We start from the raw sequence: 16,838 nt of genomic DNA, 5'->3' as shown, positions 1-16,838 counted from the left end.
AGCGGAAGTGCTTAAACTCAGAAGAGTGTTCCTGGAGCCACTCTGTAACAATTCTGGAAGTGTGGTGTGTCGCAGTATCCTGCTGGAATTTTCCAAGTCCGTCGGAATGCATAATAGATCTGAATGGATACAGGTGATCAGACAGGATGCTTACGTACGTGTCACCTGTCAGAGCCGTATCTAGAAGAATCAGGGATCCCATATCACTCCAACTGCACACGCCCCATACCTTTACAGAGTCTCCACCAGCCTGAACAATCTTCAGCTGACATGCAGGATCCAAGGATTCATGAGCTTGTCTCCCATACACCTTCATCCGCTCGACACAATTTGAAACGAGATTCGTCCGACCAGGCAACATGTTTCCGGTCATCAACAGTCGAATATCGGTGTTGACAGGCCCAGGCGAAGCGTAAAGCTAGGTACCGTGTAGTCATTAGAGTATATGAATGGGCCTTCGGATCCTTAACCCCATATCCATGATGTTTCGTTGAATGGTTCGCAGGTTCCTTTCAGAGTATGCAGACACAATAGCGTCTTTCTTATCAATCATATACAACCGCTCTCTTGACGAAAGGTCTGTTCCTAAAGACTGGAAAGTAGCACATGTCACACCAAAATTCGAGAAAGGAAATAGGAGTAACCCATTGAATTACAGACCCATATCACTGACCTCAATTTGCAGTAGGATTTTGGAGCATATACTGTACTCGAACATTATGAATCACCTTGAAGAAAATGACTTAGATCTATTGATACATAACCAACACGAATTCAAAAATATCGTTCTTGCGCAAACAGCTAGCTCTTTATTCTCATGCAGTAATGAGTGCTGTTGACAAGGGATATCAGACCGATTCCATACTCCTAGATTTCTGGAAAGCTTTTGATACCGTTCCTCACAAGCGACTATTAATCAAATTGCGTGCATATGGAGTATTGTCTCAGTTGTGTGACCGGATTCATGATTTCCTCTCAGAGAGGTCACAGTTCGTAGTGATAGACGGTAAATCATCGAGTAGAACAGAACTGATATCTGTCGTTCCGCAAGGTAGTGCATAGGCTCTCTGCTGTTCCCGATTTACACAAATGATGTAGGTGATAATCTGAGCAGCCCCCTTCGGTTGTTTGCAGATAACGCTGTAATTTACCGTCTCTTAAAATCATCAGATGATCAATTCCAATTACAAAATGATCTAGAGAGAATTTCTGTATGGTGCGAAAAGTAGCAATTGGCACTAAACAAAGAAAAGTGCGAGGTCATCCACATGGGTACTAAAAGAAATCCGATAAATTTTGGGTATACGATAAATCGCACAAAACTAAGGGCTGTAAATTCGACTTAATACCTAGGAATTACAATTACGAGCAACTTAAATTGGAAAGACCACATAGATAATATTGTGGGGAAGCCGAAACAAAGACTGCGCTTTGTTGGCAGAACACTCAGAAGATGTGACAAACGCACTAAAGAGACAGCCTACATTACACTTGTCCGTCCTCTGCTGGAATATTGCTGCGCGGTATGGGATCCTTACCAGGTGGGATTGACGGAGGACATCGGAGAAGTGCAAAGAAGGGCAGAAAGTTTTGTGTTATCGCGCAATAGGGGTGAGAGTGTCACTGATACGATACGCGAGTTGAGGTTGCAGTCACTGAAACAAAGGCGGTTTTATTTGCGGCGAGATCTATTTACGAAATTTCAATCACCAACGTTCTCTTCCGAATGAGGAAATATTTTGTTGACACCCACCAACTTAGGGAGAAATGATCATGATAATAAAATAAGAGAAATAAGAGCTCGAACGGAAAGATTTAGGTGCTCCTTTTTCCCACGCTCTATTTGAGAGTGGAATGGTAGAGAAGTAGTGTGAAAATGGTTCGATGAACCCTCTGCAGGCACTTAAGTGTGAATTGCAGAGTTACCATGTATATGTAGATGTAGATGCGGCAGACACTTGTCGTCTTGTATAGGCGTTGCCGACCGCAGCACCGTATTCTGTATTTGAATACTCGTGCCTATACCAGTTTATTTGGCGCTTTTGTGTATACTGACCGGAGAATTTGCAGTTTAGCTTCCTTTTATCCCACAGTGACCTTTGATATAATAGAAAGTGACTTTCCGTTTATTGTTTTGGATTCCTCTCTACACGTCTACTGTTCTGTGTGGTTTGGGATGATTATTTTCCCAGCGTAGTTGTTCATTAGCAAAATAAGGCCTGATTGGGAATCTGGCACTGGAGTCACAGTTGACCCCTGCGTAGCCTACAAGCCGTGCTGCAGCTGGACTTGGCGGGTCGCCTGAAGTGTCACGGAGGGAACAGAGATCGCGCAGCTGTAGCACTGTCCCTGCATGGCCTCTGGGGCTGCTCGTCCCACTTTGTCTCTCTCTCTCTCTCGTTCTCTCTCTCTCTCTCTCTCTGCCTGCACATCTCAGCTATACGAGATACCAGGAACATGCGTCGCCTGTTCTCCAACCGCTGGCACTCATTACTCCAAAGACGAATTTCTTTTACGTCCGTCGCCAGTAACAATAACAGTTTGCAAAAACCACTTGTGCTCGTGGAAACGGGACTACCCCTGTGTTGTAAGATACCGTAAAAGTGAGTTACGAAGTACGAGCCTGTGCCCTGTAACGGGAATCGCTATTGTTCGCATTTTACGACCACTTAAGTTCCGCCTGTAAATAAGTGTTCACCTCTGAGCATGAATACTGTCATACATAAATGTGGCGCTTCAGCTGTAACACAACGCCTGTAAACGGAAACCTCCAAGTCTCCGGCGTGTTCAGTGAGACCGTTCCCCGCATTCCAGGAGGGATGTCAATACAAATACGAGGGTAAGTCAATTATTATCCGCAATTTAGTTATATTTTTGTTTATTTTGGTAGTACTGTCGATTTACGTTGATGACGCATGCTTTGTTTATTTGTTGTGATATCTTTGCAATTTTCAAGCTGCTAGGTTAGTTTCAATTTCCCTGCCTTGCTGTTAATTACGGACGCTCCGCTGTCTATTTGCACCAAAGAAGAGCAACGTTCAGTGATCCGTTTTTGTGGTCCGAAAGGTATCAGGGGCTGAAATTCATCGAAGACTTTCGGTACAGTATTGGAACAGTGTTTTGCCACAACGGAGTGTCTACGAATGGATTGAAAAATTCCGAAATGGTCGCACAAGTGTTACGCACGATGAAGGAGCCGGAGGACCGTTTAGCGTCACCAATGAAGAAAACTTTGAGCGTTCACGTGAAATGATTCTCTTAGACACACGATTAACTTTTGACGAAATGGCACATCGTTTGCAAATTAGTCACGGTTCATCCTACGAAATCATCCACAACAGACTTGTTTCATAACGTTTGTGCAAGATGGGTCCCAAAACAACTCACTCAGTTGCATAAACAAACGCGCTTGGACATCTGCAGAAAACATTTGGGTCGCTATGGTAACGTAGGGGACAAATTCTTAGAGAGGATCATCACTGGTGACGAAATATGGATCCATCATTACGGGCCGGAGAGTAAACGGCAGAGTATGGAATGGAAACATCCAAATTCGCCGTTCAAGAAAAAGTTCAAGACCCAACCGTCAGCAGAAAAACTGATGCTTACGGTTTTTTGGGACGCACAAGGCCCAGTACTGGAACATTATTGGGAAAGGCGCACAACATTAAACAGTGTACGTTGCAGTGAGATGCTTACTGCCAGGCTAAAGCCTGCAATTCGAAACAAACCCTGAGGATTGCTGTCAAAAGGTGTTGTGTTGTTGTACGACAATTCCCGCCCGCATACTGCTGCCTACACTGCTGAAACGCTCCAGAAACTCAAATTTAAAGTACTGGATCATCCTCCATGTAGTCCCGATCTTGCCCCTTCTGACTATCACTTGTTTGGTCCACTCAAACAGCCATTAAGGGGCCGTCGAAGCAGTGAAAGAAGCGGTGCATTCCTGGCTCGCAGCTCAACCGAGAACCTTCTTTTACGAGGGCATCAGGAAACTTGTACAACGGTAGACCAAGTGCGTTGAAGCGCAAGGAGACTATGTCGAAAAATGATGTTTTTGTATGTTTCCTATTTGATTACAATAAAATTTTATAACAACTTTGCAGATAATAATTGAATTACCCTCGTACTTGCCCGCGGCTTTGAATGGCGTATGCTGACGCGGAGGGAAAAGAACAGCGCGTCTGTCTCTCTTAAGCTGGACCAGTAGGAAACAGGTAACAAAATTCGATGAAATAACTCAGAATGTTACTCCTATGTCCTCCAGTTCGACTCTCTGTAGATGCAGCGAAGCATCTACATCTACATATATATTCTCAGACCAACGTAAAGTCGATGACAGTACCACCTATTAAGGTATCTTCCCAACCCATTCGCGTGAGGAACATGGGAAGAATGATTGTTTCAATACATGTGTAGGCACTGTAAATAGTTTTGACTTCGTGGCCTTTACTAGAGGGAGATACCGAGGATGTAGTAGTGCGATCTTAGAACCCTTAATCAAGTCCATATCTCGAACGTAAGTGGTCTTTCGCCAGATAGTCTGCATCTATCATCAAGCGTCTGCCACATTAGGTTTTTCAGCAGGTAAGTGACGATCTCCTGTGTCATTGCCTCTTGCAGTTTTATTAACTACTAAGCTCCTATACTTACAACAACAGCGACCTACACACTCGCAACTCTTACTTAATCAGAGTTTCTCAACCACCGTGTCGCGCCAAACTGATGCATCGCAGTTCATGTCAGGTGTGTTGCGTGATTTTTAATGTCTTCTAATCTCCCAAAGATAAAATATCTAGATCACAAAAATTTTATCGCCAAATCGTTTCTTGGAGTATCCTAGTTTGCAAGAAATTGCCCATAATTAACCGGGATTATACGTACAATAAAAAATGTTTTCTGTGTAATTTGTGTGTTTGCTTATCTTCATGTACGAAAAAAATCAGCGAGTATCGCGAGAGTTTGAAACGTACTTTGGTGTGCCACAAAGGAAAAAAAAAGAGGAGTTGAGAAGCGCGGTATTGCTTTGTTCCTCCCGAACTAAGCGCATTACGCGCTGTTCTAAGCGTTACCAGACGTTATCATTAGGATGCTCCATTGCTAGTACAGAAATTGTGATATTTGTACAGATTTGGGTTACCAGCATTTGTACTGGTTTGATGCGACCCTACACGGTTCCTTTTCTGTGGCAATCTCTTCAGTCAGCTATTGACACTCTTTACTATGTTTATTTGCAGCCAGATTAATACTCTCAAAGTCAATAATTATTGTTTATTAACTACAACATTTACTAAACTTAACCCTGATTATTGGTTATTTATTATGGTTTGATGGGGGAATGGATGACAGTGTACAGATTCAGATACCCAAGGTCTGATATGGGTCGAGTCAAAGAATTTGTTCCTTCGGTTAACGTGTGGACTTAGACCCTTACAGTTGCAGTATGGCAAAGTGTCAAGTACTGCGGTGAAGGCCGGTTGGAGCTCTGTGCGCTAATGAAATAGTATCAACAATACATACATTCGATTGGTTAACTATTCCTACAGAATCACCTTCTCCGCAGCAGCAGCGAGGAAGGTCACACATGGAGTAGAATGCGCTGGAGTGTGTGCTCAGTACTCTCTCCAGGCCGTTGTCTCCGCTGCTGCTGTTCACGTAATACCGCGATGCCTTCAAGGAGAGTGGGCGGCAGGCGCAGTTCGTACAGTGGCGTCGACCACCAGATCGTAGACTGCGTGTTACTGGGGCACTCTCGTGGGCACTAAAGGGGTGTGCCTGAGCAACTGCAGCAGCTCGGCACGTGATGTGTATGGCTTTGCAGGGCTACGGCACATCTCTCCACTGGAAGGTAGGTTGTGAATGCCGGAGTCTGCTCACAGATGCAAGTCGGGGACAGCAGCCTTTAGCGTGCTTGCTGGGTACAGCGACAGGTGGTAGGTGCACCAGTCATCATCAGTTTAGGTCACAGCAAGCCGGAGGTAGAAGTCCCGAAGGCTTCCCATCAGTGGGTGAGATGTTGGCAGCTTACAGCGACCAGGTTTGGTACGCCTGACAGGCAGCAGTACTATAGTTATGAATTTCTCCATTTAGTTGGAACAGATAAATGTAGTGGTTTGTGTAGCCGCCACATTCGAGTGGTATGGGGTTCATGGGCGCGCGTAACCCGTAGACATTATCCAGACTGTCAGCATGACCTTATGTACACTACTGGCCATTAAAATTGCTACACCACGAAGATGACGTGCTACAGACGCGAAATTTAACCGACAGGAAGAAGATGCTGTGATATGCAAATGGTTAGCTTTTCAGAGCATTCACACAAGGTTGGCGCCGGAGGCGACACCTACAACGTGTTGACATGAGGAAAATTTCCAACCGATTTCTCATACACAAACAGTAGTTGACCGGCGTTGCCTGGTGAAACGTTGTTGTCATGCCTCATGTAAGGAGGAGAAATGCGAACCATCACGTTTCCGACTTCGATAAAGGTCGGATTGTAGCCTGTCGCGATTGCGGTTTATCGTATCGCGACATTGCTGCTCTCGTTGGTCGGGATCCAATGACTCTTAGCAGAATATGGAACCGGTGGGTTCAGGAGGGTGATACGGAACGCCGTGCTGGACCCCAACGGCCTCATATCAATAGCAGTCGAGATGACAGGCATCTTATCCGCGTGGCTGTAACGGATCGTGCAGCCACGGTTCGATCCCTGAATCAACAGATGGGGACGTTTGCAAGACAACAACCGTCTGCACGAACAGTTCGACGACGTTTTAAGCAGCATGAACTTTCAGTTCGGAGACCGTGGCTGCGGTTACCCTTCAAGTTGCATCAGAGACAGGAGCGCCTGCGATGGTGAACTCAACAACGAACCTGGATGCACGAATGGCAAAACGTCATTTTTTTCGGACGAATCCAGGTTCTGTTTACTGCATCATGATGGTCGCATCCGTGTTTGGCGACATTGCGGTGAACGCACATTGGAAGCATGTATTCGTCATCGCCATACTGGCGTATCAACCGGCGTGATGGTATGGGGTGCCATTGGTAATACGTCTGGGTCACCTCTTGTTCGCATTGACGGCACTTTGCACAGTGAGCGTTACATTTAAGATGTGTTACGACCCGTGGCTCTACCCTTCATTCGATCACTGCGGAACCCTACATTTCAGCAGGATAATGCACAACCGCATGTTGAAGGTCCTGTACGGGCCTTTCTGGATACAGAAAATGATCGACTGCTGCCCTGGCCAGCACATTCTCCAAATCTTTCACCAATTGAAAACGTCTGGTCAACGGTGGCCGAGCAACTGGCTCGTCACAATACGCTAGTCTCTACTCTTGATGAACTGTGGTATCGTGTTGAAGCTGCATGGGCAGCTGTACCTGTACACGCCATCCAAGCTCTGTTTGAATCGCCGGCCGCGGTGGTCTCGCGGTTCTAGGCGCGCAGTCCGGAACCGTGCGACTGCTACGGTCGCAGGTTCGAATCCTGCCTCGGGAATGGATGTGTGTGATGTCCTTAGGTTAGTTAGGTTTAAGTAGTTCTAAGTTCTAGGGGACTAATGACCACAGCAGTTGAGTCCCATAGTGCTCAGATCCAGTTGAACCAATCTGTTTGAATCAATGCCCAGGCGTATCAAGGCCGCTCTTACGGTCAGAGGTGGTTGTTCTGAGTACTGATTTCTCAGGATCTATACACCCAAATTGCTTGAAAATGTATTCACATGTCAGTTCTAGTATTATATATTTGTCCAATGAATACCCGCTTATTATCTGCATTTCTTCTTGGTGTAGCAATTTTAATTGCCAGTAGTGTATATGTAAAAAAGCTGTCAACATAGCATATATTCTTTCATGTCTGGATCAGATACGATTTGTTACGTAGTTTTGCTTGTTAACGGCACTTAACAAAAAAAATGTAGGCACTTATAACTGAAAATTCATCCACATTGGTGTGTAAGCAACACGTGATTTTTAACATTTCTGGTACATAGTAGCAAGGGCCAGATGTTGGGGGTTGGGAGCTTGAGTCCAAATCCTGAGATGGGTTTTAGGGCATACTGTAGACTGTACTACACTAAGAATATTTAGGCTAATGCAGTTGAAGGCACTATAATATATGGCGCCACGTCACATGTACTATCCATAGAGATTGTCGTTTAATGACTGTTTATGAGTTAAAATTTGGGAAGATATAACGTGTGATGACATTGTTGGCATAATTACATATATCCATGCACTACATTTTTCTATAATACGTTCGTATTTTGTACACAACACCTTTTAAGAAACAAGAGATTTTGTGTCTATAAGAAAATTATTAACGCATGATACGAAAGAGGGTAAGAGGGTTCGATTCCACAACCCAGGCGTTGTATGATATAGTAAGCAGTCACACAAAAATATGCCGTGCTGTATGTGTCAGCGGTACTTGTGGTTGTTCCCCTTCCGATCGAAAAGCATATGTTGTTATATTACTATCATGCTTAGGGTGCGACGTACGTAATCGTTTGATACACTTGTTCAAATGTACCCACATCAAAAAAAGTTCTGCATCACCCCGGTTCCCAGAACTTCTGATGATAGATGTTGACTGTGGATATTGTTCCACAGACACAGTCCCTTTGACTATTCAGAGATGTATCTAAACCTGCCCAAAGATGTAAACAACCATGTATGAGTAGCATGTATTAGACAGAGGAGGTCCGTCAGCCAATTGTTACGTCATTCCACCGGGAAGGAGGTACACGGCTAGTGTTGTCTATAGATCAACAATGCCTAGACGGTCAATACCGCGGTTCGATCGCATTGTTACTTTATATAAGGAAGGGCTCGCAACAAGAGAAGTGTCCAGGCGTCTCGGAGTGAACCAAAGCGATGTTGTTCGGACATGGAGGAGATACAGAGAGACAAGAACTGTCGATGACATGCCTCGCTCAGGCCGCCCAAGGGCAACTACTGCAGCGGATGACTGCTACCTACGGACTATTATGGCTCGGAGGAACCGTGACAGCAACGCCATCCTATTGAATAATGCTTTTCGTGCAGCCATGGGACGTCGTGTTACGACTCAAACTGTGCGCAATAGTCTGCACGATGCGCAACTTCACTCCCGACGTCCATGGCGAGGTCCATCTTTGCAGCCACGACACCATACAGCGCGGTACAGATGGGTCCAACAACATGCCGAATGGACAGCTCAGGATTTTCATCACGTTCTCTTCGCCGATGAGTGTCGCATATGCCTTCAACCAGACAATCGTCGGAGATGTGTTTGGAGGCAACCCGGTCAGGTAGGATGCCTTAGACTCACTGTACAGCGAGTGCAGCAAGGTGGAGGTTGCCTGCTGTTTTGGGGTGGCATTCTGTGGGGTCGACGTACGCCTCTGGTGGTCACGTAAGGCGCTGAAACGGCTGTACGATACGTGATTACCATCCTCCGACCGATAGTGCAACGATATCGGCAGCATATTGGCGAGGCATTCGTCTTCATGGAAGACAATGACTTCCTTCAGGATAACGACATCGCTCGACCAGAGTGGCCAGCATGTTCTCCAGACATGAACCCTTTCGGGCATACCTGGAATAGATTGGAAAGGCCTATTTATGGACAACGTGCCCCACCAACCACTCTGAGGGATCTAAGCCCAATCGCCGTTGAGAAGTGTTGACAATATGGACCAACACTGCCTTGATGAACTCGTGGATGGTATGCCACGACGAATACAGGCATGCATCAATGCAATAGGACGTGCTACTAGGTATTAGATGTACCGGTGTGTACAGCAATCTGGACCACGACCTCTGAAGGTGTCGCTGTGTGGTGGTACAACATGCAATGCTTGTTTTTTACGAGCAATAAAAAGGGCAGAAATGATGTTTATGTTGATCTCTATTCCAATTTTCTGTACAGGTTCCGAAACTCTCGGAACCGAGGTTATACAAACCTTCTTTTGGTGTGCGTATATGACCAAATTGCATGTCTTGTGATGGTGCATGTTGTTTGTAACATTTGTAATGTTGCCCTATGTGAAATGGCAATACAATGCTAGTTTAGCTGACCAGTTGCATAGATAAGGATTAGAATATATCAAACTCTTTTCCATTCTTAGCGGGCGCTGTTATTAGCCTAATGTTGCTCCACGATAGCTACCGTAAACCAAAACTGAGTGACACGCGTGTGGTATCTGCCCTGAAGTTTCTTGGTGTTTCCTAAGCGGATTTACTGACTGTTTAAAAATTTGGAGGCACAACATAATCAGTGGTTTAATCGTGTCTATTGACGAGACAGAAAAATTTATTAGAAATTAATAAGAAGGAAATTCTGACAGTGGGCGCTGCCTCAGAACGTTTCTTTCCGTCTCAGGAAACAACATTCGGCTCTACTGCGAGGAGTAATTGTGAGAGAGTAACGTACCAGGAGCGGATTGTCCGGAGAGCTTCTGCCTACCTCTGCCTCAAAGGAGCACCGCATTGTCCTGCCGCTCTGCAAAAAGTAATTAAAAGGCGCCTCTCTGTGTCATCCCGTTCCAGCCTGAGCCGAGATTCATAAAGAAGCCCGGCGGATCACAAAGCCGGCAGCGAGCAACCGTCCTGGCCACGCCGACATGACCCACCTTGTTACGTGGCCGCCTTTGTCGCTCTCTCTGTCTCTCTCTCTCTCCCGTTCTCTCTGGCGCGTCAGGTCCGTTGCCCCGTATGCCATTAATCTTACCGGTTTCCCAGTCGCCGCTGTCTTCTATTGAATTTCAGCGCGGAATTAATTGACAGACACGTTGCCCATGGCGACCTCAATAACGAAGACTTCACGCTTGCCTGGTTCTCTCTGCAGGCATTGGAGAATTGTCACAAAGCAGCGAAGCCTTCATAAACGTGAACAGCACTTCTATACTATTATTTCTTGCGAAATTTCAACTCAAGTAAGCATTCACGGCCGGAAATGTCACAGTTACTAAGTGTTCCCGGCTATTATGCCTTGGTCGAATGGATTTCACTAAAAGGCCCGACATTTCGTCTCCATCTGCGAAGGACATTTTGACGGGGTTCATAGCTTTGTTGAATGTCCGATTCACACCATGGATCGCTGCTTCCGCGAGTTTCCGTGCAGTGGCGCTTCGTCACATGTTTTATACGCGAGTGCAATTGGCTGTTCTCGACTGCCGTCGTCCGCTGTTGCTATCATCGCTTGGGGACGAAACGTCGGGTTTTAAGGTGAAATCCATTCGACCACGGCATAATAGCCCGGAACATTTTAGTAATTGTGATTCAGTCGTCAGCTACCACAATTTGAGTGTTTTACGCTTATTAGTTTCTCCACTGTAGAGGGGTGCTGATTCCGCAACTGTTTGTTCAATTAAGGGTATGCCGTTAGGCAATTTCCATGTAGTTGCCGGGCCATATGGCGGGCGACAGTCAGTGTGGTATTCCACCGCTGTCCGGCGTGACTCCAGACGTGTCTTCGGTCTCAAATCTCATTGAATAGAGTAGAATTGTCTTCAGTGATGAGTCCCTTTTCGAGTTGAGCCCCGACGACCAGCGAAGTGTATCTGGGACTGTAAAACAGTTAAGATACTTAGACGCCAGGAAGGCATCTGACCCAGACGTTATCCCCGTAAGATTTTATGTTGACTATGCTTCAAAATAGCACCATTCTTATCCGTCAGAGATCATTGGAGCAGTGGGAAGTTCCACGGGACTGGAAGAAGGCCCAGGTCATAGCAGTCTACGAAAAGGGTAGAAAATCGGATGCACACAATTACCGGCCAATTTCACTGTTATAGATTTGTTCTAGAATCATGGAACATATTTTGTGTTCAGACATAATGATCTTTCTAGACTCTGAGAAGATCATCTGCAGAAACCAGCACAGTTTTAGGAAACAGCCGTCATGCGAGAGACAGCTGGCCCTCTTTGAACAACAGGCTCTAGATACCGGTTCCCACGTTGATGCCGTGTTTCTCGACTTTCGAAAGGCGTTCGACTCAGTTCCGCACTATCGCTTGCTACATACAGTGCGCGCTTACGGTCTATCCGATGACATATGCGGTTGGATAGAAAGTTTTCTAACAGCCAGGGAGCAGTATGTCGTCCTGAACCGGGTGACTTCAACAGAAACAAGTGTGCCCCAGGGCAGCGTAATAGGTCCTGTGCTTTTTACGATTTACATAAACGATCTGGCTGATGGTATTGACAGCGGCCTTAGACTGTTTGCCGATGATGCTGTAGTCTACAGGAAAGTAGCATCACACGAAACTTGTGAACAGATCAGTGAGGATTTGCAGAAAATAAATGCGTGGTGTAATGACTGGCAGTTATCTCTCAATATTAGTAAGTGTAGCGTACTGCGTGTAACAAGGCGAAAATCCCCATTAATGTACGAGTACAAAATAAATGCCCAGTCTTTGGAAGCGGTAACGTCCGTCAGGAATCTGGGTGTGACTGTTCGAAATGATCTCAAATGGAATGATCAGATTACACAAGTAACGGGTAAGGCGAACTCAAAATTGCGGTTTATTGGTAGAATCCTGAAGCGATGCAGACCTTCAACAAAGGAAATAGCTTACAATACGTTAGTTCATCCCGTCTTGGAGTATTGTTCGTCTGTATGGGACCCTTATCAGTTGGATCTGATTCAATAGATTGAGAAGGTCCAAAGAAGAGCGGCAGGATGCGTCACTGGTACATTTAGCCATCGCGAGAGCGTTACAAATCTCATAGAAAGTTTGAAGTGGGACACACTAGCAGATAGATGGCGCGCTAAACAGAAGGGGCTGCTCACTAAATTCAGAAATCCGATCTTCACGGAGGATGTAGAGCATATATTATTGCCACCAACTTTCAAATCGCACACTGATCATCATTCAAATATAAGGGAAATAAGAGCTCGTACTGAGGCGTTCAGACAGTCGTTTCTCCCTCGCGCGATCCGCGAGTGTAACAGAAGGGGGGAAATATGACTTTGGCCCGAATTGTGCCCTCCGCCATACACCGCTTGGTGGCTAGCGGAGTATATATGTAGATGTAGACGTAGAAGACGTGTCTGGAGTCGCGCCGGACAGCTGTGGGATACCAACCTGTCACCCCTCATACTGTCCGACAATCAGCATGATGGCCTGGGGTGCCATTTCTTTTCTCAGCAGGACACTTTTGTTTGTCATCTCTTGCAGCTCAGAGGTACGTCGACGATATTATACGCCCCGTTTTGTAGCCCTTCGTGGCAAGCCGTCCTGGACTTACATTTCAGCAAGATAACGGCCTCCCGCAGACGGCGGAGTTCCCATCGCTTGTCTTCGTGCTTTCCAAACACTACCTTCGCCCGCACGGTGGCCGATTCCATCCGCAATTGATAAAGTTTGGAGCGTTATGGGCAGGGTCCTCCAATCAGCCAATTGAACAGAGTGTGGCACGATATCTCTCAGTATGACATCCTGCAACTCCGTCAATCAGTGTCAAGCCGGATAACTGCTTGCATAAGCGCCAGAGGTGGAACAACCCGTTATTGACTTGCTCAGTGAAGCCTATTCTCTTGAATAAATCATCCAGATTTTCTGAAATCGTAATCATTTGTTTGTCGGTACATGTACATCTCTACATGCAAATCTGTACATAATGTCACAGCTATCGATATCCGTCCCATTCCTATAATTCCTGTGTGTTGCGCCGATTTTTTTGTCGTAGAGTGTACATACGGTATAAGTACAAAAAGAATATACAGGGTGATTCAAAAAGAATACCACAACTTTAGGAATTTAAAACTCTGCAACGACAAAAGGCAGAGCTAAGCACTATCTGTCGGCGAATTAAGGGAGCTATAAAGTTTCATTTAGTTGTACATTTGTTCGCTTGAGGCGCTGTTGACTAGGCGTCAGCGTCAGTTGATGCTAAGATGGCGACCGCTCAACAGAAAGCTTTTTGTGTTATTGAGTACGGCAGAAGTGAATCGACGACAGTTGTTCAGCGTGCATTTCGAACGAAGTATGGTGTTAAACCTCCTGATAGGTGGTGTATTAAACGTTGGTATAAACCTGAACGTCAACTACCCGAGGCGATGGATCTGCCGCCAGGCAGCCCGTGACAGAGCACTTCATCACTGGCCTCCAAGAAGCCCTGATCTTACCCCCTGCGATTTTTTCTTATGGGGGTATGTTAAGGATATGGTGTTTCGGCCACCTCTCCCAGCCACCATTGATGATTTGAAACGAGAAATAACAGCAGCTATCCAAACTGTTACGCCTGATATGCTACAGAGAGTGTGGAACGAGTTGGAGTATCGGGTTGATATTGCTCGAGTGTCTGGAGGGGGCCATATTGAACATCTCTGAACTTGTTTTTGAGTGAAAAAAAACCTTTTTAAATACTCTTTGTAATGATGTATAACAGAAGGTTATATTATGTTTCTTTCATTAAATACACATCTTTAAAGTTGTGGTATTCTTTTTGAATCACCCTGTATAACTTTCATTGAGCTGTAGAGAAGCTACCCCTCAGATGATAATCAAAGTGTATATCAGATGCCTTAAGAAAGTTATGTGCCCAATGATATAGTGAGAAAAATTGGTGTGTAATGGGCCGTACTGACCCCGGCTTAGGTGTTGCTTTAAAACTTGGCTGTTACTCTGCATTTGGTTTCCCCCGGTTATTGCGGTTATGCCATGGTTCTTCCTCTTTCTACATGTGACAGAAGCGGTGTGTATCGATATTTGCACCGTATACATTCTTTGGTCCGGTGATTATAGTTCCGGCTTGGCGGTGTGCGACCAGTCGGTCGTCTGGAGCGGACCAGCAAGCAAGTCTCTGCGCGGCGCAGTCGGCCGGGCCCGCTGGCGGTCTCTACGCAGTGTCTGAGTGTGTGGGCGCTGTTCCGAGTGCTGCAAGGTTCGTGGCTCACTGACCCAGGACATGAAAGTTGAGTGGTGATTTTACTACCGAAGCCACGTCTGTTCACGTTGTCCCCTTGGTTGGCGGTTCGCTGTTGGCGGTATTCCTGGGAGCAACAGCGAGTGTTCGAGTTGGTGAAGATTTACCCGCCGTGTTGTGGAATTAACTATATTTGTCAGTTTGAAATTCAAGTGCACTAGCGGAATTTTCTGCCTTGTGGCTGTTAGTGTTCCTGTTACCTGCCCTGGTCGCTGACGATAATTCAGGCAGTGTCCTTTCCTCACCTGTTGTCACTTTCCAACATGGTGTGTAGTTTTCGATAGCTTAATGTATTTTGGTTGTGGGCGGCTATGTCTGTAACGTTTTGGCTTTGGAATCCTCATATACTGGTCGGTGATTAGAAAGTCGTCTTGTCAGTGGGTCCCTGACTGTCTCTTGGTTGTGTTGCCAGCGGACCGAGTGTAGTTGGGCCGACTTCTTGTCTCACCTAAGCGAACGTTAAGATTTCAAGGGCAGACCGAGCCCACTGGAAACTTCCGAGCGCCATTACCTATACTGCTTTCTTATTAGCGTTTAATTGTGTATTTTTAATAACTCATAGCCGATGGTTCGAATTTGTATGCTTGCAATTGTGTTTTTGGAAACAAAGGCCTTCAGCCGTTCTAAAAGTAAGGTTTTCTTAATTGGGTACGTCTTACGTTGTATGAAGATAAAGCTTTGGCCTTCTGCCTGTTGAAAATTCATTGTGTTATTTTAAAGCATCGGCATTCAGCCTCTTTAAGTTTTAAGGATCTTACTTATCAAGTATTACCTTTTGGAAGATAAAGCTGTGGGCTTCCTTCTTGTTGAAAATTTATTGTAGTGTATTGTTTTTTAAAGCATCGACCTTCAGCCGCTTTAAGTTTTAAGGTTCTTATTTATCAAGTATTACATTCTTTCAAGATAAAGCTTCGGCCTGTTGAAAATGTATTGTAGTTGTGTTGTTCTTAAAATGATGGGCCTTCAGTTGCTTTAAAATTTTGGATTCTTACTTATCAGGTCTTGCATCACTTGGGCTTAAAAACTATTTAAGATTAAAAGCTTTGGGCCTTCTGCTTTGGATTAATTGGTTGCAGTTTTTTTAACAAAGGCTTTCAACAGTTTGAAGTAAGGTTTCTTATTGGTCATAAAGCTTGAGCCTTCTGCCTATTGAAAGGTTATTGTAGTTATGTTGTTTTAAATTTATGGGCCTTCAGCCGCTTTTAAAAACTTAATCTATCTTACTAGTCAAATCTTACAGCGCTTTGCCTTAAATACTATTTAAGGTTAAAGCCTGGAGACTTCTGTCTCAAAAAAAATGATAATTATAGCAGTTGTATTTAATTCATGGGCCTTCAGCCATTTTAGAATTGAAGACATTTTCTGTCGATAGTCAAGCTTAGAAGTTGCGCTGTAATGTTTGGACAACTAAATAAAGTGTTGTGTTTGGAGTGTAACTGACAGCCGCTCATTCTGGCCCCCTTCCACAATTCCTACTACTTGTCCTGTCCTGCGGGTTTAACAGGGCGTCTCAAGTAATGAGAAAATTCGATACATGGGAACTATTAACATGCTTTGGCTTGAAGAGGAGTTATATTCTGACTTTTGCTTTTCTTGCCATCTGATATTTGTAAGGGGTCCGCAGGCCCTTACTACTAAGTTTGCATCAGCACAGGTCGACAGGGCAACTATCAATAGTGTGTTGGGTCGCGAGAGCGAGAGTAGTAGTCAGTGTGTGTTGGAGGTTCCCGCGAGGCGGGCAGAGAGCTGGGCTGAAGCCAGCAGTTGTTGATTCGTGAATTACCGACAAAGGGAGTGGCCATCGCCGCGGTTTAACCCCTTTGTGTTAGTATTATACGGGAAAGTGAGAAAGTTTAATTAACAGAGTGATTTCAGTGATATTATGTGCCGTTATTGAGATTCCGCGTCTACCGCGCCGG

The sequence above is a fragment of the Schistocerca nitens genome, chromosome 5 (genome assembly GCF_023898315.1).
Source record: "Schistocerca nitens isolate TAMUIC-IGC-003100 chromosome 5, iqSchNite1.1, whole genome shotgun sequence".
NCBI classification, from domain to species: Eukaryota; Metazoa; Arthropoda; class Insecta; order Orthoptera; family Acrididae; genus Schistocerca; species Schistocerca nitens.
Note: the sequence above shows the minus strand (reverse complement) of the source record.